Below are 21,876 nucleotides of genomic sequence, written 5' to 3' on the forward strand. Positions count from 1 at the left end.
ATGAATGATAGATTTTACAGACGAAAAGGTTGTGCACTATTTCCCATAGTCTTTTAGTGAGCGCCGCGTGTCTACCTTTTTATGACATGACGTGAGGCGATTTGTCTTCGAGAGAGGGTTAATTTCTTCCGTACACGTGTCACATACTACCTGTCTTGATTTGTCGCAATCGTCTGATTCCCCGACCGTTGGGTTAAGTTCATTTATCCACCAATCGATTCAAATCTTACTAAAGTATATTTGATTCGTTCAATGGATCTATTTCATGTCCCGTTAGATTGGAATCAGCCTTAGACAAGGAACAACCTTGGTTTTATGCCGTTGGATCTATAACGGCCATTTCCTTTAGATTGGAACCTTTAAAAAAGGTATGAGTAGCCTAATCCTTTCTTCATTTCCTCTTCACGTTCTTTTTGTTCTCTTTGCCCAATGTGTTTGAAGCGTTTTCGGTAGAGGTTCTTTGTCTTTTGTGGATCGTCTCTCAGCGCTCCATCTCTCTGCAGGTCTGCAGTCAGTAAGTTCTCCCTACTTCTTTGCTTTTTCTCTTCTATTTCATTTACTTGGAATGCGTCTGTGATGATTTTGCTTTTTTTTTTGTTGCTTTTTCTTTTTTCTTCCTCTTGTTGGGTGTTTTAGTTTTCTTAAGAGCTTTTTAAGAGATGGGTATAAAATCCGTGGCCTCCAAACCTCCTAGGTCCTCAAGACGAACTAAACCTTCTGAATCACCCTTTTGCTAGTGATAGAATAAATGGTCAAGATTATGTCCTAGACCATAATGGTGATGGTCTCTACAAGAAAATAGAGCTTTAGAAACATTTATAAAATATTTTTAAAGACATTAACAAAAAAAATCTAATGTTTTATATTAGAGATAATGTTAAAAAATGTCACTATTTAAAGATAGTTAGAGACATTAACAACGAAAATGCCAATCATATTTTTCAAAAATGCCTCTAATAATACTTTCCTAATGTCTCTATTGAATCCCACATCTCAATATCACGTTTTTATTTAACAAAAAATATTAAAAAAAAATTCTAACAAAGAAGGAAAACTTAAAAATCCGTAATTCCGTCGTAGTATTGTTTCCAAAACGAAAAAAAGCCCCCAAATATTCCCGCCCTATATTATTTTCTTCTTCCTGCGGGAAATCGGTTTCCACACAAACCATAATCCCCACGATTTCTCATTCGATCAGCAAGGGCTTAGGTTTGGGAAAATCGTTTTCCAAACAAGAGAAACCAGTCTCCTCAAGTTTTCTCATTTGATCAGCAAGGGCTTGAGGTTTGGTGCATCTATCGGTAAGAGTTGCTGCCGTTTAGGTCACTTTTTTTTCCATCTCTTTTCCTTTCTCTTCTTGATTTCACGGTCATTTCAAAGTCTTCTTTGTTTGAGCTGCTCCCACGCACATCGTTTTGGTGAATGATTTTCCCCCCCTTTTCTTTTCCAATTGGTTCTCCCATTTTCGTGAATCCATGTAGGTGAAGAAATACTGATTTGAGAAAATTAATTTTAGGTTCTGTGATCACCTCAATCGGATTGTAAGAATTGGAGCCCAAGCAGAGGAATGAGAAGAATCTACCATTGAAGCGGGTAAGTTGTTCTACAGAGGGTAAGCAAACATGCTGACAATTGAAGAAACCCCTTCGTATGCACTGCCGAGTGCTTACTAGTGTTTCTAATGTATCTTTCTGAAAAGATAATTTCTATTCATGGCCTGAAATTGTTTGAAGTGATGGGGCTTTTCTTGGGGTGGGATGAGGTAGGATGGGGTGAGGGTGTGCATAAAATTCTGCATTCTCAATTAACTAATGTAGTTCATGTTTATAGTAGTAGAAATTTATTTTACCCCATAGATACAGTTCACTAGTAGTAAACTTTTTATGTGATTCATTTTCAGGAAGTAGCACATTTCCTTCTTACTTATGTGATGTGAAGTGCTGTACAAAAATAGAATCTGATGGTTATCCAATTTTTGCTTTCATGCTCTTCAAATACCATATCAATTTTTCTTTAGCTAGACATACGCTTGAGCTTAAAGATGTAATTTGATGAATCTAGAGGATATATATTATTAACTTTCCAAGAATTGAGTTGGTGATTTAACCACAACGGATAGAAATATGAAGAGGTTAAGGATTGTTCAGAAGGGAAGCTCAATGTGATACTTAAAATGTTGAAGAAATGGGATGGTGTATATAGAGAACCTACAGTAGAGTACTTGGCAAAGTTTGGAATACATGAAGCAAGCAATGCAGATTTTTAGGAGCTTATCTTGCCTATGAAAACATGACTTGTTTATTATATATAAGTAAGTTGCTTTCATAGCAGAGCTGCTTCTGTTTTGGACAAAAACAGAGTAGAGCTACAAGACCTCTTAAATTAAGGGAAGCAAAAGCAAATTAGTAGAAAGTCTTTTTTTTTTTTTTTTCATATTAATTCAAGTCTATGCTGGTAATTCCCTTACATGGTTGTAAACTGATGCAGATCTGGGTAACAGTGTTACATGCAGATGTTAAGATTGTATTTCATTGCATGAAGGTGGGTTCTATATTCCTATTGGAGTAATTATTTTGACAACTATCTTAATTTCTTCTTCTGTCCCTAATTTTGATGTTAGTTGGATTTTTCTTTCTTGTAGTACACAATTTGGAAAGTACCCTCTTAAACTGTAGCTTCTTTCAAATACAAAATCCTTCTCTTCCTTATTTTTTACTATATTTCTCCCTCAGTCCACCCTGGGAAAAATTAATGTTACATTGTAGATGATGTTGGTATTTAATGGTTGTTCTTATTCTCAACAATTCCGGTTCATGTATTTGTTCCTAGCCTTCTTTAATATGCATTTATCTTTTACTTTTATATTCATCTTATTGGTTGGAAACTATCCATTTGCTCTTATCAAGGATTGGACTTGTAACAACCCCTGTATTTCTAACCGGGGATTCGTATTGTAGGCTCGAGAACCTGAAATTTTAGTCAGGTTAATTTGTGGAGTGTCCGGATAAAAGTCCATGATCCATACCCTGAGCCCATGGATCTGGATTCTCTTGATGAAGAACTTGCCTTGCATAGAAGTTGGACCTCTGGAAGGCAAGTGGTGTCTGGAGATGTTCGGAATGAAGGTAAGACATCTCCCATGTGTTGATTAGGGTTAGGTTGTACTTGGATTTCAACCCCCTAAGCAAAGAACCCTTGTATAGCACTATACTAGGGGGCAGTTGCTAGTGGCGGTTGATTGGACCAAGCGACCGCCTAGTCCTGGTTGCGGGGTTTTGCCCTAATTTGCCCCCAGAGCTCTATAAATAGCAACTTTCGCCCACTTGACGAATATTATATTTGGGATTGCTATTTTTGGTGGTTAGAAGGCAATGGAGACTCTCTAGAAGGTGTGCAGAGCGTGGACTGAGATCTAGTGATTCATTCATTCCCTTTTTTGTGTTTTTGGTGTGAGGTACTTGGTTTCCTTTCACCCTTTATCTCCTTTAGCCATTGATTGGTGTTAACCTATCCCCATGTTGTTAGTGGTTACCCAATTGCTTAATTGTAGTTCTCTTTCCAATGTTCTTGATGAGATCCTATCCGAAAACGAAACCCTGCTTTCGTGAAAAGAATGGATTCAATCAAGGAGAGAGTTTTGGGTGACCAATTTGCGTTAATTGTTAGGTTTTGTGTTACCCCTTGGTTACGGGTGTGTTAGGTTCAAAATTCGGATTGAGATCACCACAAAATCGGATTGAAATCGGATGATCAAAAGCCTGAGTTTCGGATTGGCAACACACTGTTTTTGGGGCAGTTGTTCAAGGCAGTCGCTTGAGCCAAGCGACCGGTTGGTTTGCAGAGAGCATGTGGCTTTTGGCTTTGATCCATTTTGATTCATTTGACTTATATATTATTGTAACCTTGTTTATAGGTGTTCTCTGTTTCCACTAAAAGTCTTATAATTATTTCTGGTTTGCACTTTAGAGGACTTCTACTTATTGACAGGTAAGGACATACAATCTTATCTTTATGTAATGACTTGAACATGCTAGTCTAGTGTCTTTCAATACTGGTATTCAATTGTATATGCTGCTGTAACTGTGTATAGCATGCGGATCTTGTCATATACTTGCTGTTTGTATTGTCTTTGCATATATTTTATTAATTATGAATGTGATATGATGATGGTTGATATATTGTGGTTCTGATGGAAAGGGTATTCCATTGGGATATCTTGGCTTGGGATATCAGAGGGCTGTGGTATGAGACACATGCTCGCTGATGTCTCCAACACTATCATAACTACTGGATGACATACCTAAATAGAGTCTACAGTTTCATGGCTAGGTACCCCACATACTACTACCCTTTTAGTAGGGGAATTGAAGCCGGTTGACCCGTGACGATGGTGATGTGACTCTGTTTCATCCTACAGCGGTAACAGTCCGTGCAGAAACTTAGTGGTCCACTGTTGTTCATACAATGGTAGGGTTGCATATGTTAGAGTTGGGCTCATGGACATCCAAGGAGCGGACCGGGTGTCGTGAGGAGTCATAAGAGCTTTCCGCCCCAACAATATGTGGATGACCATAGGGTTAGGGAGTGGAGTCCAATAGCGGTAGCCAGTCAGTGAGGGTTCTCATTCCTAGGTTGCAAATGATACTGAACTGGGTTGGTTGTTGCCATAGGGGATGTATCTAGACTTCATGTAGTATGTCACCATTATGACTTGCATTGGATTAGAAACCCCAACATGCGCCAGTACTCATGCCAATGGTCGTGGTGAGAGAGTGTTGACCTAACCCCAGCCATGGTTTGAGAGCCAGGTGTGGACTTACCCTTTTACCCAGGATCCCTACAGAGGTATCCAGTCCTTGCCAGATCAGAGTGACTAGACCTACCCATAGGATGGTTGGTGTATATCCTAAAGCATGCCAACTGTTAGAGACTCGCATAGTTAGATCTTAGTACATTCATACTTTTGCACTTTATACATATCATATATGCATTTCTGATGATGTTGACATATGGATGAGAATTATGTTGTTCTTACTGAGTTCGTCAGAACTCATTCCTTTATTTTCTATGTTATATTAGCCTGTATAGATGGAGGATATGCGCCGGAAAATAGATTGGTATCCCATGAAGGAGCCTTCTCGTATGAAGAGGACGTGGCATCAGCAATGGAAGATGGAGATAGCCTGTGCAAGAGCTCTTGCGAGTGCATGGAGTGCGCTTATAGCACCCATTGATGGGTGTAGGAGACAAGTAGCCAGACATTTTGCTGACCATCTGGAGAAGAACTGGAGAACCCCTTTTCTTGATAAACATGAGAAACATTTTCTAGCTTTAGAAAAAGAAACCGGAAAAAACTTATTTAGTCATTTTGAATTGCTTCCGTTGAACTCATATTCTTTTTTATCATTGATTCTTTTATTGATTATTTTATTGGAGTATTTGGACTCCTGTAATCCTTTTATTTAATTATTGAAATTTATTCTCACGATTATCTTTACTTGCATTTATTATTATTGATGGATAAGATCGTGGGTCCTATGACGGATCACTCCCACGGGTTGTCGGGCGGGTAACTGAGACCGGCGTTTGGGGTGTGATAGAGGTGGTATTAGAGCACTGGTTTAACGAAGTCAATAATAGTTAATACGAGTGTTAAATGAGCAATCTGAGTCATAGATCCAGAAGTGACTCAAAAGAACTAGAGTGAATAATAGGAAAGTCTTTCGTTAGAAACGAACCAACAAAGTTAGTTAATTTTTCTTTTGCATAACCTACAATAAGTGAAGGGAAATATATTCTCACATTACGAATATCAAGTGCATAAGAAATAATAATGAAAATGCAACAAGCATAATTTTACTTCATTAATAAGAAAGAGCTTTTCATAATTTGGAGCGTGATCTAGCTTTACAAGAAGATAGGGAATAAACATGTGCTAAAAATAAACTACAATAAATATATCTAAAACCTAAAGTCAGTCTGTACTGAGTCAAAAAGGATAAAAGCCTAAGTCTAACTACTGCTGTGGTGGTGGTGGTGGTGCTAGCCTCATTTGGCGGAGTATATCAAGGCACTCTGTTATCTGACCCCTCATCTCTGCCTGCCCCTGGTCGAAGTGATCCATCAGAGTGAATTGCTTTCTAGCCCAAGTGGTGCGACCTCTGAAGTATCCTGAGTCCCGGATGTACCCCCTGCCTCGAACTGAGATGGTGGTGGTGAGTCTGCATGAACAACATCATCAGCCTCTACATCCATGTCTTCTAGCTCGGCTAGCATCTTTGGTGAATTTGGTCCGCCCAGTAAGTGCATTTGAGCGACCAATCTGTAACCTATCATACCGCTATGACCCAACGGAATAGCCTCCTCTCCCTAGAAGTCGACCCCGAAGTGCTCGAAGATCCAAGTCAGAAGCCTCCTATATCCATGGTTTGCTCCCCCTGGATGTGTCACTCGATAGATCATGGCATTCTGTATAATGTACGCCAAGTCTATCTAGTAGCGAGTGTACACAGAGAAAGTCATTCGTAAGGGCTTGCATGAGTGAAATCTCACTCTGATGTCCTGCCTTAGGCAATAGGTTTCGTGCAATGATTTGTGAGATGACCCGGCATGAGGAAAGCAGCTCAGTCACTGACTCTACCCCGCTGCACTCTCCTATGCAAATGGCTGAGTAGATGAGAGCCCTCTCCTCCTAGTGGATGACATCATCGGACTCTGCCCCCGACTCGAACCATCACTGATCGTTGTGGATGTATGGAATGTTGAGGATGTGAGCCAGCTCCTCGATAATGAAGCGAATGTCTGTGGTCTTCACCTAACTCTCTATGACGAGCCTAGTATCATTCTCTCCCACTGGCTCATCATGGAAGGTCAAGTTGTTGAGAATAACTTGATAAGTTTCGGATAGGCGGATTCATTCAGGAAAAGTGTACTCCTCCAACCTACTGTTGCAAACCTATCCTCAATCTGGAATTGCTCGTGCTCCGAAGTCACCACCGGTCGTCCTAACTCGATCTGGCGATGACTAAAGTGGCCAAAGTACAACTCCTGTGCTTCTGGAGTCCTAAAATAATCTGGGTGTATTGGGTCATGTGCGTCACCTTGACCGTGAATGGGTACTCTCCTACCTCCGCGAGCAACCATTCTAGTGTGAAAATCTGTTTTTTGGTGAAAAAGAAAGAAATGAGAAATTAGGGCATGTCTATGAGATACCTACAATTGTGAAAATGCATAGTGAACAATAGATCTATGCTTAGACATGTTTTGTAAAATAAAAGGTATGCTTTGCATCAAAGAAAACCTATAAATGGAAGTACATTGTAGTTTCTCTCATGTAAACCATAGGAAAGAAGGGTTTTGTGAGAGGATTACCAGTGTAGCGTGTAAAGATCGTGTGGGAAGTAGATCCAAAGCCAACGGAGTCTCCAAAATGAGTTCTTTAACCTAAGAACGAAATCCTCAAAGCCCAAATGTTGTTTTGAGAATTGTGGAAATGAAATGGGATCCAAAAATCGAGTATAAAACTCATTTCTGTCGTGAGACATGGGGTGGTTGCTTGTGGCGGTTGATTGACCCAAGCGATCGGCTTGAGCGACCGGCCCAGTTTCTATTGCACAAATTTTTGGATTTTGGCCCTTTTTTGATTATTTTTGGACTTTGTGCTTAATGTTGCTTCTGTTTATGAGTGTTTGCTTTGAGTTGGTGCATGTTTGGCTTGAAGAATCTTTTTCAGACTTGACCTTACAGTGTTGATAATTTCTGGAGTTCTTTTCACAGAATGGTTTACCTAAGAATTGCACTATAATTAATGGTCAGGAAGGTGAAACTGGTGGGGAAGATCAGGTTAATACTGAGATTCTTGGTGGAAATACGGGTACTGAAGCCTCGAGAACAAAAATGCCTCCTCCTGGTGGAAACCCTACTCCTCTAGATCCGCCTCTTGTAGTCTCTATTTAGGATGTAATGAACATTCTGGGAAACATGATGCATCAGCAGCAGAATCAGTTCAATACTATGATGCAAGGTTTCGCGACTACTCAGCAGAATATTCAAGCAGCTCAAAATCCTTTTGGAGATGGTACTTCTGTGGCTGGTGCCTATGTTGAAGGTTTTGCCCCTGGTCCTCATGCGAGATTGATGGAGCATTTCTTGAAGCTGCAAATCCTTGCTTTCATTGGTATCTCGAAGGATACATTGTTCCCTAACAAGTGGATCTGAGAGATGGAAAAAGTTTTTCGCAACCTTCGTTGCAATGAAGCTCAGAAGATTTTGTGTGCAGAACAGAGACTGCAGCATGAAGCTGATGCGTGGTGGAATGCGACCAGACCTATCTTGGAAGCTTCGCACCCAGAGACCTACTTTTCCTTCTTCAGCAACTTCTGTTGGTACTAGGGACTTAACTTGCTTTAATTGTGGGAAGGCGGGTTATTATTCCCGTAACTGCACTCAGAAGCCGAATCCTCAGATGTCAGCTTTGAAGTCTGTTCCAGAATGCCCCTTCTGGGAAAGTGTTCAGTGTTACTGGTATAGAATTTGAGACGGATCATGATGTGGTGACAGGTATTATTCCAGTATCATTTACCTCTGCTTTTGTATTATTTGATATTGGTGCATTTCATTCATTCATTGCATCTTCATTTGTGAGTCATATTCCTGTTACACTTGCAAAGTTGGAAAGATGACTTGTTATTAGTCCTCCTACCAGATCTGTTGTTAGATTAGATGAAGTGGTTGAGTCTTGTCCAGTAGCTATTGCTGGTAGAATCTTGGAAGCCTAGTTAATCAAGTTGGATATGTCAGATTTTGATGTGATACTTGGAATGGATTGGTTGTCTAAGTATGGCGTAGTTGTCACATCCACCCAACCGGTACCCTATCTGGCATACCCGAGATGTGATCCACTGCCCCGAAGATCCATAGTTCAGGGACCACATCATCCACATCGACGATAACACAATTATGAACAATCAATATTAAACTAACAATTGATAATAATAGAATTCAGAAATGAGATACCAAAGATAATCAGAGTACGGAAGTAAATATCATATCAGATAAATTAAGAAGGCAGTGGGCGGAATCCACTCCTTCAGTCAGGCGGAAGTGAGGTCAAAACTAAATAAGCACAAGTCTCAAGTTACGAAAATAAGTCAAAGTTATTACAATTCTTCCAAGTTTAATTGTCACAAAAAGGGGGGCAGCTACATATAAGTCTCCTCCACAATAAATAAATCTTCTTCAAAAGCGAAGACCATGGAGATCCAACATGGCTGTTCCCATGCTACTCCAGGGCTAACCCTAATACGCCGGAGGATCTGCTTCGGTATCGTCACCGAAGTCTTCATTGTAGCTAGCCTCTGGATAGTAGTATGAGGCATCCGGGTCCGCCTCAAGGAACGTACCATCAGAGTAATCACCTACAGAGTAGCCTAGCAAAATATTGCAACAGAAAAGGAATGAGTTCAAAAGAACTCAGCAAGGAAGTTATTCCACAACACATAAGCCACAAGATAATCATAAAATGATGCAGATGATATGAGACATATAATGCAATATGGTTCTACTCTAAGTATGCTGGTCATCTATGGTAGACATGCTTTAAGTCATAGCACCATACTTCTTTAGGTAGTCTCAGTCACTCATCACCGGGGGGAATTGGGTCCTGCATCCCTCTCTGACAAATCCATGGTTGGGGGTTTCGGTCACCACTCTCTCACATCACCATTTGGTACAAGTATTGGCGCATGTCAAGGTAAAGCCTAGCCCAATGCAAGTCATCTACTTAATCATATCATGTCAGTTCCAGATACGTCCATTCCTCCCCTCTCGGGATCCTTTCCGGTATCTTTCACACTAGAGTCACGGATATTACTCACCGGACTCATCAACCCTATTGGTCATCCACAAATGGTCGACGGGAAGCTCTCATGTCCCCCTCACGTCCCCCTCACGGATCATTTCACCGGTCTTGAGTGCCCGTGAGCCCAAGTCTAGCCATTTGCAACCCTACCAATAAATGGCCCCTTTCGGGTATCCGCAATGCAATTTATGTCTTCTCACGGAGTGGTTACCGGTCTTGAGCGCCCACAAATCCACACTTCTACCACGGGTCGTTCGGTCTCAATGTCCTTCCGAATCGGGTCTGATATGATAGGGACATCCTAGCCATACATCTAGACAAGTCCTATGTATGTCATTCAATAACCCGGGAAAGCGTCGATGGACACCTTCGGAGAACATCCCATACTATTCCCTTCGATGTCCAAGGACAGAAGCACCAGTAGGGTATTCCTCAATCCCAACTTATACTTAAGCAATCACATGCCCAAGTTCCTCATATCAATTCACAAGATATAACGTCATAATAAACATTTGATTCATGACATTGACATAATTCATCATATATTGAAATTGATAAGCATGATAAGACATTGAAATAAAATAATGTAAACACAAGGCTACTGTTGAAAGACATATGTAGCAAGTCTAACATGATAAGAATATGAAATAGAAACCATGTTCACTAGGTTAGGAACACCAAGTCAAAATTTCATGTCCTATGTAATTATATCAATAACTATCCTTACCTTGAATTGGAGAAGAGAATGGTCCAAGATCACAAGCAAGTGGCTCAAATAGTCTTAAAACCCTAAACAAGCATATATGAAAGGTTAGAGAAGAATTCAGAACAATCGGAGATCAAACGAATCAGGACTAGGCAAAAGTTGTTGACAGCAACTCTGTTGGTCGATACATTTGGTCGATAGTATCGACCAACAAGCATCGACCAAAAGGATTTCGGATAGCAAGCTGGCTTTTTTGGGTTTTGGCCCAAATTTGGTCTTCCGGGTCTCGGATCAATACGAAACTTGGGGAATAGTCTAAGCACAATAGGGACACTAATTATCAAGAATTTAACATAATCCAATGGTCCATTTAGAAATCCCCAAATTGATTTATCAAGGTCAAGAGTTGTTAAACATGGCATTGGCTATATCTTAATGCAAATTGGGGGAAAACATAAGGGATTAGGTAGGGAATCACTTAGAAGCAACATGAACTCATACGCAAGGTGTAGATTAGGTTAATCATAGGCTTCATCTCAGTTTTGGTAAATAAAGCAAGTTGGTGAGCAATAAATCATGGAAATGTGTAGTTAATGATCATGAGGTGAATAAATCATAGTCATATCGGTGAAAACATCAATGTATGAGGTATAGAAGGCTCACGGCAAGGTGTTTGCAAGGTTGCAGCACATTGGCCATGGTCAAAAGAGGAGTGAGAAAGTGATTAGGAGAGAGAGTCATACCTTGAGAGTGGAACAAGAAAGTGGAATGAGTAGTTGGCAATGATTAATGGAGAAGATGCTTCACCATTACCAAGGAGAAGTTCTTGAGAGGCCCTCCCACGTTCTCAGATGTTGAAAACGCTAGAATAGGGCTCCAGTCTCGAGGATTAAATAAATAGAAAATAATATTCCAGAGAATCTTTAAACCTGGGTTCAACAAACCTGTTGGTTGATACATTTGGTCGATAGTATCGACCAATAGTATCGACGTATCGACCAAAACATGTTTCTGCAGAATTTTACAAAAAAGTTCAGCAAATTTAGGTGTGGACTTGGAGGGCTATACAAGGTCAAATTGCATGGGGTTTTCTCCTACAGTTCACTCAAGAGGTCTAGTTTTAGGGGGTACCTTCGGATTATGCACAGGAGTCCGTTTGATATCTCAACTGTCTCACTCTTCATCAGTGCGCAGATTCTAACTTAACACTCATAATGTGCTCAAGGAAGGAGCAGCATCATCAATGTCCATATCTTGGAGTTCCGACACCACGTCATCAACTAGCAGGGCCCATAAGTCCCTTCTACCACCACTTCGGGTCTTCGGACCAACAAACACAACAATGTTCGGGTTGGGTCAAGGTTAGGTAAAAGCTGGATTTTACAGTAGTCATCCTTTGTTCTAAAAGGAAAGTACTGTTTCATCCTAAGGATGATAGTCCGTTTGAGTATTAAGGTAATCAAGGGAAGTTGAGCAAGAAGATTGTGGCTGTGACTGTGAAAGTCAAGCAATGGACCAAAGAAGTTGGACTTCTCTCCTCTTCTGTATATGTTCCGGAAGGTGTAAAGCAGTTGTCTGATATTGATGTTGTCTGGGATTTTCCTGATTTTTCCCTGATGATTTGCACCTTGATGAAGGAGAGCTTAGTTGAAGGACCTAAACCTTAGTTGGACATGGTTTGAAGGCATTCCTTTATGCTAGGTAAGTCATTTGTTGAGTTGGGAGAAGCCCACTTGAATTTGAGGAAGTTTAGGCCTTCAATTCCTTGTTTGGCCTTGTTATCAAGCTTGGTCGACTAGCCAATCAACCAGCTAGGCTGGCAGCTATTGATAGAATCTAGGAATATCTAATGTTTAGTGTCACATCCACCCTGCCGGTACCCTATCTGAAATACTCAAGCGTGTGATCCACAGCCCCGAAGATCAAGTTTAGGAACGATCATATCCATTTAGCACAATAACAAAATCAAAAGCAAGAACAAATCATTGTATTCAAGTAATTTATTAATTAGAGTCAAGAAAGATCTCAGAATGATCACAAAAGAATATCAGAGTTTGTAATAACAAGATACCAAATCAAAAGACAACTGTAGATTATAGCGGAAATGTACCCCATAACATATGCGGAAAGTAGATCAAAACTAAGACAAACTCTAAGCTAATACAGGTAAAACAAAAGTCTAGAAGAATCAAGAGAATCTATTCAACATCTTCCGTCGGCTCTTCTTATTCTTCAATCTTCATCTTCTTCACCTTTGGGTTATGCTCTTGAAGCTTCAGATCAGCATCCAACACACGATCCCATCGGCAAACAAGACGATGGCGGCTGCCGTTAATAGGAGCCATCAACGCAGACCAAATCGGAGTGTTGGATGCCTCGCTGTCACATCCACCCAGCCGGTACCCTATCTGGCATACCCAGGAATGTGATCCACAGTCCAAGGATCAAGCATCGAGGGACCATGCCTCCCACATACGCGATAACACAATCATGAACAATGATAATCAAGGTAAATGCAAATAAATAACAGATATCATGAATAAGATATAAACAAATAATCAGAGTGCGGAAATAAATAATACCAAGTGTTTAAGTATGATCATAAGAAAGAGAAAATGAGCGGAAGTCACTCTCTCAACAGCAGTGAAAAAGTAGTAAAATCAAGTGAAGTTACAATCCCATATCTAAAGAGTAACTTAATAAAAGTTAATTACATATCCAAGTGTTTAACAAAAATCTAGGGAAATGGGGCACTAAGCAAGGGTTTCTTCTATCTTAATAATTATATTTTCATAAGTGTGGACGAAGAAAGCCCAACACGGCCGCTCCCTCACCACAGTGGGGCTAACCCTGGTATGTAGTGTAATCCTCCTCGGCACCATAACTCTGATCTTCACCGTAGCTACCACCCGGAGGGTAGTATGTGGAATCAAAGTTCATATCGTAGGGTGCACCATCGGAGTCTTCAACACCTGTGGGAAAATCTAACAACATTTGCACAAAAGGAATGAGTTCAAAAGAACTCAGCAAGGCAATTATTCCATAATTCATAACCATATAAGCACAAATCATAACATGATGTAATATGATATGAAACACATGATGCAAGTATGATTCTAACTCTATGAATGCCAGTCTCTATGGTAAACATGCTTTAAGTTATAGCACCATACTTCTTTAGGTAAGTCTCAGTCACTCAATACCAGGGGGAATTGGGTCCTACATCCCTCTCGGACAAATCCATGGTTGGGGTTTCGGTCACCGCTCTCTCACATCACCATTTGATCTAAGTATTGGCGTATGTCAAGGTAAATCCTAGCCCAATGCAAGTCATCTACCCAGTCGTATCAAGTCCGATCCAGATACTTCCATTCCTTTCATCCCAGGATCCTTTCCAGTATCCTTCACACTAGAGTCGCGGATATTACCCACCGGATTCATCAACCCTATTGGTCATCCACAAAGAGTAGACGGGAAGCTCTCACGTCCTCTCACGGATATGACCTACCGATCTTCGAGCGCCCGTGAGCCCAAGTCTAGCTATTTGCAACCCTACAAATAAATGGCCCTTTTAGGGTATCCGTAGCGTGGTTTATGTCCTCTCCCGAGTTGGTTACCGGTCTTGAGCGCCCATCAAACCATACACTACCACGGGTCGTTCGGTCTCAATGCCCTTCCAATTCGGGTCTAACACGACAAGGACATCCTAGCCACACAACTAGACAATCCTATGTTATCATCCAATAACTCGAGAAAGTGTCAATAGGCACCTTCGGAGAACATCCCATACTATTCCCTCCGATGCCCAAGGACAGAAACGTCAATAGGACACTCCCCAATCCCAAGTTATACCTAAGCAATCACATACTCAAGTGCATCATATCGCATACACTTGATACATCATCATGATAGAAGTTAAATCATAACATCGAAATGATCCATCATATATACAAGTAACAAGAATAATAAATCATTATAACAAGAGTATATGAAATCACAATATTACTGTTCTATAGCATGTATAGCAGTCCTATGATATTCAAAAGCAATTAAGAGATTATGTTCACTAAGTTATGAGCATCAAGACATAAGTACATAGCCTATGTATATATGGCGATAACCATCCTTACCTTAAGTTGAGTTGATGACAATTCAAGAGTCACAAAGGAATGATCCAATAATGGTGTTAAGACCCTAAACAAACATAAATAAGAGATTAGAGAAGAGATCGAGAAAATCGGAGGTCGAACGGGTCAAAACTGGTTGAAGTTGCAGTCAGCAACAAGTTTGGTCTATGCTCTTGGTCGATGGCATCGACCAAGGAGGATCAACCAAGATAGTCTCAGGGCTGCATATTGGATTTTGGGGATTTTGGTCCGAAATTGGTCTTCCTGGGCTCGGATCGATCAGGAACTTGGAGGGATACTTAAGAACAATATAAGAACACTACAAATCAAGAAATTAACACAATCTAATGGTCTCAATAGAAAGCCCCAAATTGAGCTACTAAGTTCAATAGACAAGAATCATAGCATGGATTGAGATCAATTGCATTTGCATTGGAAAGGCATGAATCAACTAGGGAAACTTATAGGAATTTAATTAGGATCATATGCTAGTGATAACATATACATAGCACACTATATACCTCAGTTTTGGATGAGGAAGCATGAAGTTAAGAAGAAAATCAAGGAAAAAATCAAGGAATGCATATGCAAGGCTTGAAATGAGAGCATAGCATCAATGGACAAAGGAGAGGATCATAGGTTAAGCAAGAGTGAACACTTGGAGTGATGGTTGCAAGGTTGCAACATCAACTCCAAGGCTTCAATAGCAAGAAGAGGAATAGAAAAGAATAGAATAGAGAGTGAGAGTGATGAATCATACCTTGTAGTTGTTGATGGAGACAAGGAACAATGATTGACAATGATTTGGGTGGAATCTTCTTCACCAATGCCTAGAAGGTGCTTTGGGAAGCTCTCCCCATGTTCTCAGGAGTGATAATGATTAGAATAGGGTTCAAAACACAAGACTAGCCTAAATAGGATAGGGAATATTCCAAAGAATCATTAACTTCGAGTTTGGAAACTTTGGTCGATGGTCTTGGTCAATGGCATCGACCAAGGAGGATCGACCAAAACAGGTTTCAGCAGAAAATCTAGAAATAGTTCAGCAACTTCGGATAGGGATTTGGAGGGCTATACATGGTCAAATTGAGTGGGGTTTTCTTCTACAAGTCAATCAAGAAGTTTAGTTTCGGGAAATACCTTCGGATTGTGCATGGGAGTCCATTAGGTACTTCAATTAATTCACTCTTCTTTGATGCGCAGATTCTCACTAAACACCGACAATGTACTCAAGTAAGGGGTATCATCGTCAATGCCCATGGGCTCGGACTCCGACTCAAAATTATCAATCAAAAGGGTCCACAAGTCTCTTCTACCACCGCTTCGGGTCTTCAGACCTATAAACAACAATGGATCCGGGTTAGATCAGGGTTAGGATAGGGCTGGATTTTACACTCGCTATTCATTACCTTGTCCAAGGATTTTCGGAGTTAAACCATGTATGGAAGGGTCCTCCATGCTGTGGCATGAGTTCTCTTTCGATCCTGCTATGTCATCTAAAAACAAGTCCCCCGAAGGGTAAGCTCAAAAGAACTTAGCAAGTAATCCAAACACAATAAGCATCTTCATATGCAATCAAAGGCAAACATATATGCAATGATATGAAACAATAAATGCAAATATGCTTCTAACTCTATGCATGTATGTTGGTCTCTTTATTGGCAGACATGCTTTAAGTCATAGCATCATACTCCTTTGGGTAGGTCTCACTCTGTTCACCGGTTGGTAATGGGTCCTAAAACCTTACAAACAACCTTGGCTAGGGTTTAGGTCAACACTCTCTCACATCACTGTTTGGTCTGAGTACTGGCGCATGTCAGGGTAAAGCCTAGTCAAATGCAAGTCTTCTACTTAGTTATATTAACTCAGGTCTAGATACGTCCATTCCTCGCCCCGGGCGATCCTTTCCGGTATCCTTCTCACTAAAGTCAGCATAGTTCCGGACTACGGACTCATCAACCCTATTGGTCATCCACAAATAATAGACGGGAAGTTCTCATATCCTCTCACGGGTTGGCTACTGGTCTTGAGCGCCCATGAGCCCAAGTCCACTATTTGCAACCCTACCAATAAATGGCTCACACAATGTGATTCATGTCCTCTCACGGGTTGGTTACCGATCTTGAGTGCCCACAAATCCCCATTGGTACCACGGGTCGTTTGGTCTCAATACCCTTCCAAATCGGGTTTGATATAATAGGGGTATTCCTAGCCAAACACTGCTAGATCAATCCTAGATATGTCAACCAGTAGTTAGGGAAAGAGTCAAGGGGCACCATAGGAGAGTGTCCCATACCACCTCCACTGGTGTCCAAAGACAGAAATGCCAATAGGGCATTCCCATTCCACAACTACAACCTAGGCATTCACATCACATCATGATTCCATACAAATCACATTCACATTCATATTCACATCATAGTCCAAATCACATTGACAATACTATATCATCAATTCCCATATGTAAATAACAATATGAATACGCTACTATAGTTGCAGAAGTATCTTGATGTAAAGAAAATAAAACATCAGTAGCTAGGTCATGCATTCACGTGATAATACAATGAGACATTTAAATAGGCATATTGTGAGTTGGAATACTCACCTCGTAATCCAAACTTATAATCTTCAAGTAAGAGATCAGAGAATAGATCCAAAATCACTTAAACAAGCTTGACAAAACATGTATAGGTTATAACAAGTAAATCCAAGAGATATGAGTTGAAACGGAGCAAAATAGAGTTACTGTCAACCTTGGTCGATTGGTTGGTCTACTGGCCCACTCGACCACCCAGTCGACCAGATGAACAGTGTTTGATAACAAACACTAAATCGGTCATAACTTTTTCGTTTGAAGTCCGATTGCTCCGAATTTCGAAGGGGAACTTCACAAAGACATACTAAGACTATCTAGCATGGATCCATGGTCAAAATCAATGACTTTATAATTTTGAAACATGACTTTCTATTTTGAAAACATGCCTTTCTATTTTGATCAAAAACATGTTTTTCAATGAAAACTACCATGGATGCAGAGGATGATTAAGGATTCACTCAAGAGGATCATTAGTAATAGATCAGAGATGAATTCTAACATAAATTCAGATCTAATATGCTAGAGAAATTAGATTAAAGGAATGATCATGAAGATATCATATAATCATGGCTAAGAATTCAAGCATGAAGATCACAACATCAATGGAATGAATGGAGATTCATTCAAAGACATTGAATACAGTATATCAGCAATGAAAACTAAGAATAAGCATGTCTAATACTGATTAGAAAGGAAAAACTACAGTAGGAAAGAATCATGCTATAAAAACCAATTTAGAAACAAGGAAAATCAAGGAGATTCACCATATGACTTCAAGGAATGCATAGAGTGAATGGTGTTCACTCTAAGACACAAGGAGATCATAGAATAGGCAATTACAATAGTGTAATGCCTTCTTCTCAATCAAAACAATAAGCTAGAACAGTAAAAAGAAGAGATTAGAGAAGATAGAGGTAGAATACTAACCTTGAAGATGGACAAGAGAGGAGGAACTTTAGATCTTGCAAGAGTTCTTCAAAACCACCAAGGAGAGGCTTTAAGAGAGGCTTCCCACATTCACAATAGGTTTTAGAAACAAAAGGGGCTAAGGGACATGAAATCTACTTAAATAGAGCACTAAAAACCCTAAATAGAAGATGTTCTCGGATTCTAACCCTATTGGTTGATTGGCTGGTCGATTGACTGGTCGATTGGCTAGTCTACCACCCAATTGACCAAGCATGTTAGCAAGGCCAAATTAGGGATATCAAGGCCCAAACTTCATCAAATTTACATGGGCTTCTCCCAACTCAACATATGGCCTTCCTAGCACATAGGAGTACCTTCCAACCATGTCCAAATAGGCTTTAGGTCCATCAACTAAGCTCTTAAACAGCAAGGTGCTGTTCATCTCCAAAAACAGAAAATGTTTTCTAAAAACAAAAGAACTCCATCATCAATCTCCATGGGTTTTGGGTCAAATACCATGTCTTCAACTGAGATGGCACAACAAGTCTTCTTCCTTCACTTCAAGTCTTCGGATCCACACTAAAGGGAGAGGTTTGACTTGACTTCCTAGGACCTTCCAAACATATTCACACTAAACTCTGGGTCCCACTTCAAGGTCAAACACCTACAAGTCACTACTTCATCAAAAACAGATAGGGTGTCCAAGCTAGGGTTTGGGCTGGATTTCACATTTAGGGTTTTTGATGCTCTATTTAATAGGACTTCATGTTTCTTAGCCTCTTTTGTTTCTAAAACCTCTAGAGAACGTGGGAAACCTCTCTCAAAGCCTCTCCTTGGTGTTGTTGAAGGACTCTTGCAAGATCTTAAGTTCTTCATCTCTTGTTCGTCTTCAAGGTTAGTAATCTCTTAACTTCTCATTGATTTACTCTTGTGATCTAATCCTATTGCTATGATTATGAAGATGGTATTGCAACCTTGCAAACACCTCTTCTACAATCTCCAATGTTGAGAATGAATCTCTATTCATTCCATTGATGGTATGATCTTCATGCTTGATTGTTAGCCATGATTATATGATATCTTCATGAAGCCATGATCATTCCTTTAATTTGATTTCTCTAGCATACTAGATCCGATTTCATGTTAGTATTCATCTCTGATCTATTGCTAATGATCCTCTTGAGTGAATCCTTAATTCTCCTTTGCATCCATGGTTGTTTTCATTGAAAACCATGTTTTTGATCAAATTAGAAAGTCATGTTTTCAAATTAGAAAGTCATGATTTTGATCATTGTTTGGTGTCTAATCTATGCTAGTTAGTTTTAGATTATTGTTCCTAATGTTCCTTTGAAATTTCGGAGTGTTTTGAATCAGATCAAAATTTAGTTTTTGGCTACGAACACTGTTCACCTGGTCGACTGGACCAAGCTACCAAGCAGGCCGCCAAGCATGAACAACATTGGTTTCTTTGTCCAATTTGATCCGTTTGACCTCCAATCTTCTAGGGCTTTTTCCTAATGATGTATCTATGCTTGTCTAGGGTTTATTTGCTAACTTTGGACTTGATCTCTTGTTCCTCTGGATTTTCTTTCAAGCTAATTAAGGTAAGGATAGTTGTTTCCATATTAACATAGATTGCGTGAATCTTAGTTTCTAAATTGGGAATTTCATAGATTCTCTGTTGTTCTTCTATTTTCTTAATGTGATATTACTGCTGTAAGTACTTCAAGTACAGTAGTACCTTGTTAATATATTCTTCTTATTACTTTGATCATGTATGGGCATTATTCTTGTAATTTACATATTCAATTGATCGTGCTTACATGTTGATCTTTCTATATGTTGGAATATTAGTTGTGTATGTTATGATTGAATTACGAATGTGATTGTTTAGGTATGATTTGGGATTGGGGAATGTCCTTTTGATGTTTTTGTCCTTGGACATTAGTGGAAGTGGTATGGGACATTTCCGATGGTGCCCTTTGACTCTTTCTCGGATTAGTGTTTGTTATACCTAGGGCTTGTCTAGCGGTGTTTGGCTAGAATGTCCCTGTTATATCAAACCCGATTCGGAAGGATATTGAGACTGAGTAACCCATGGTACAATGTGGGTTTGTGGGCACTCAAGATCGATAACCAACCCGTGAGAGGACATGGATCACATTGTGGGGGCCATTCATTGGTAGGGTCGCAAGTAGTAGACTTGGGCTTATGGGCGTTCAAGACCGGTGTGCAATCCTTGAGAGGACATGAGAGCTTCCCATTTATTATTTGTGGATGACCAATAGGGTTGATGAGTCCGTAGTCCGAGTTGGGTTGTAGCCATATGATACACTGACTTTAGTGAGAAGGATACCAGAAAGGGGAGGAATGAAAGTATTTGACTCTGACTTTATATAACCAAGTAGATGACTTGCATTTGGCTAGGCTTGACCTTGACATGTGCCAATACTTAGACCAATGGTGATATGAGAGAGCGGTGACCTAAACCCCAACCATGGAATGTTCGAGAGGGACGTAGGACCCAATTACCACCGGAGAACTCAAGATACCAAGATGGTTGAAGGAGAGTGATTTGAGACCTACCCAAAGAAGTATGGTGCTATGACTTAAAGCATGTCTGCCAATAGAGACCAGCATACATAGAGTTAGATTCATACATTCATTGTCTGTTTCATATCATATTGCATCTGCTATGTTCTACTATCATGTTATTTGTGTTGTTATGGAATAATTTGCCTTGCTGAGTTCTTTTGAACTCACTCCTTTTTGCAAATATCTTTGTTAGACTACCCTGCAGGTACTGACGAGTATGACGGCCAGTACTATGAAACACAGACCCATGACGTATACTACTCCCAAGCTGGTGGCTACGATGACTACGAAAGTGAAGAACTCATGGGTGAAGACGTATTGCGTCAGGATTAGTGGCACTCATGTGCTAGTTAATCGCCGCCATTTGGATTCTGAGACTTATACTTTTAAAAGTTGTATTTATAAGTAAGAAGAGACCTTAGTTTAGTTTGATTACTTCTTTTCTTTCCTTTCTTTTGAGAATCGGTTGTAATATTTCCTTTTTAGTTTCAAGCTACATTTCACTGTGTTATATGGAGTGATTTTCCGCACACTCTACATGTGATTATTCGACATTGATTATTATATTGGTATCATTCTTTCCACATTCTGATTATATTGTTATTCTCTTCTTCTTATCTTGATCTCGTTGTTTATGTAATTTAACATTTGATTTAGTTTTGTTTATGATTATGTTGTTGTATATATGGTAGGATGATTTCCTCGAATACTGGATCTTCGGGGTTGTGGATCACACACTCGAGTATGCCAGGTAGGGTACCGGCTGGGTGGATGTGACACAAGGTACTAGCTATGGTGACTACGACGGTGAAGTGATAAGCATGCATTTACCATTATTTATTTGATTTAATTCCCCATACTTATTTAATTAAAGAGATCTAATTGAGTATTTTTGTGTATTTTTCAAGAATAAGGAGATTTTGGATATTAGAGATAATATGGAGTAAAGTTGGCAAATATATTAGATATTGGTGGATTTTAAATCATGGCATGAAAAGTGAGATCTTAGCCAAATTGGAAATAGGTGGAGGTCTAAGGAACGAAATTGGTAATAAATCTGAAAATCGGGTAAACAGACCTACCT

General features: G+C 39.9%; 1 long non-coding RNA gene across 2 annotated transcripts; it reads left to right on the forward strand.

Annotated features, from left to right (window-relative positions):
* The first annotated feature begins 1,112 nt into the window (after positions 1 to 1,112).
* On the forward strand, positions 1,113 to 21,280 carry LOC149022637 (uncharacterized). 2 transcript variants are annotated; one of them, XR_016172034.1, is made up of 3 exons: positions 1,113 to 1,301; positions 1,517 to 1,593; positions 20,986 to 21,280. It is a non-coding gene; the product is annotated as an uncharacterized LOC149022637 (long non-coding RNA). The 2 variants fall into 2 exon arrangements; XR_016172033.1 differs by lacking the exon at positions 20,986 to 21,280 and adding an exon at positions 5,080 to 5,472.
* The last annotated feature ends 596 nt before the right edge of the window (positions 21,281 to 21,876 follow it).

This window comes from Hakea prostrata, chromosome 3, assembly GCF_041222555.1.
Source record: "Hakea prostrata isolate BN-2017 chromosome 3, UWA_Hpros_2, whole genome shotgun sequence".
NCBI classification, from domain to species: domain Eukaryota; kingdom Viridiplantae; phylum Streptophyta; class Magnoliopsida; order Proteales; family Proteaceae; genus Hakea; species Hakea prostrata.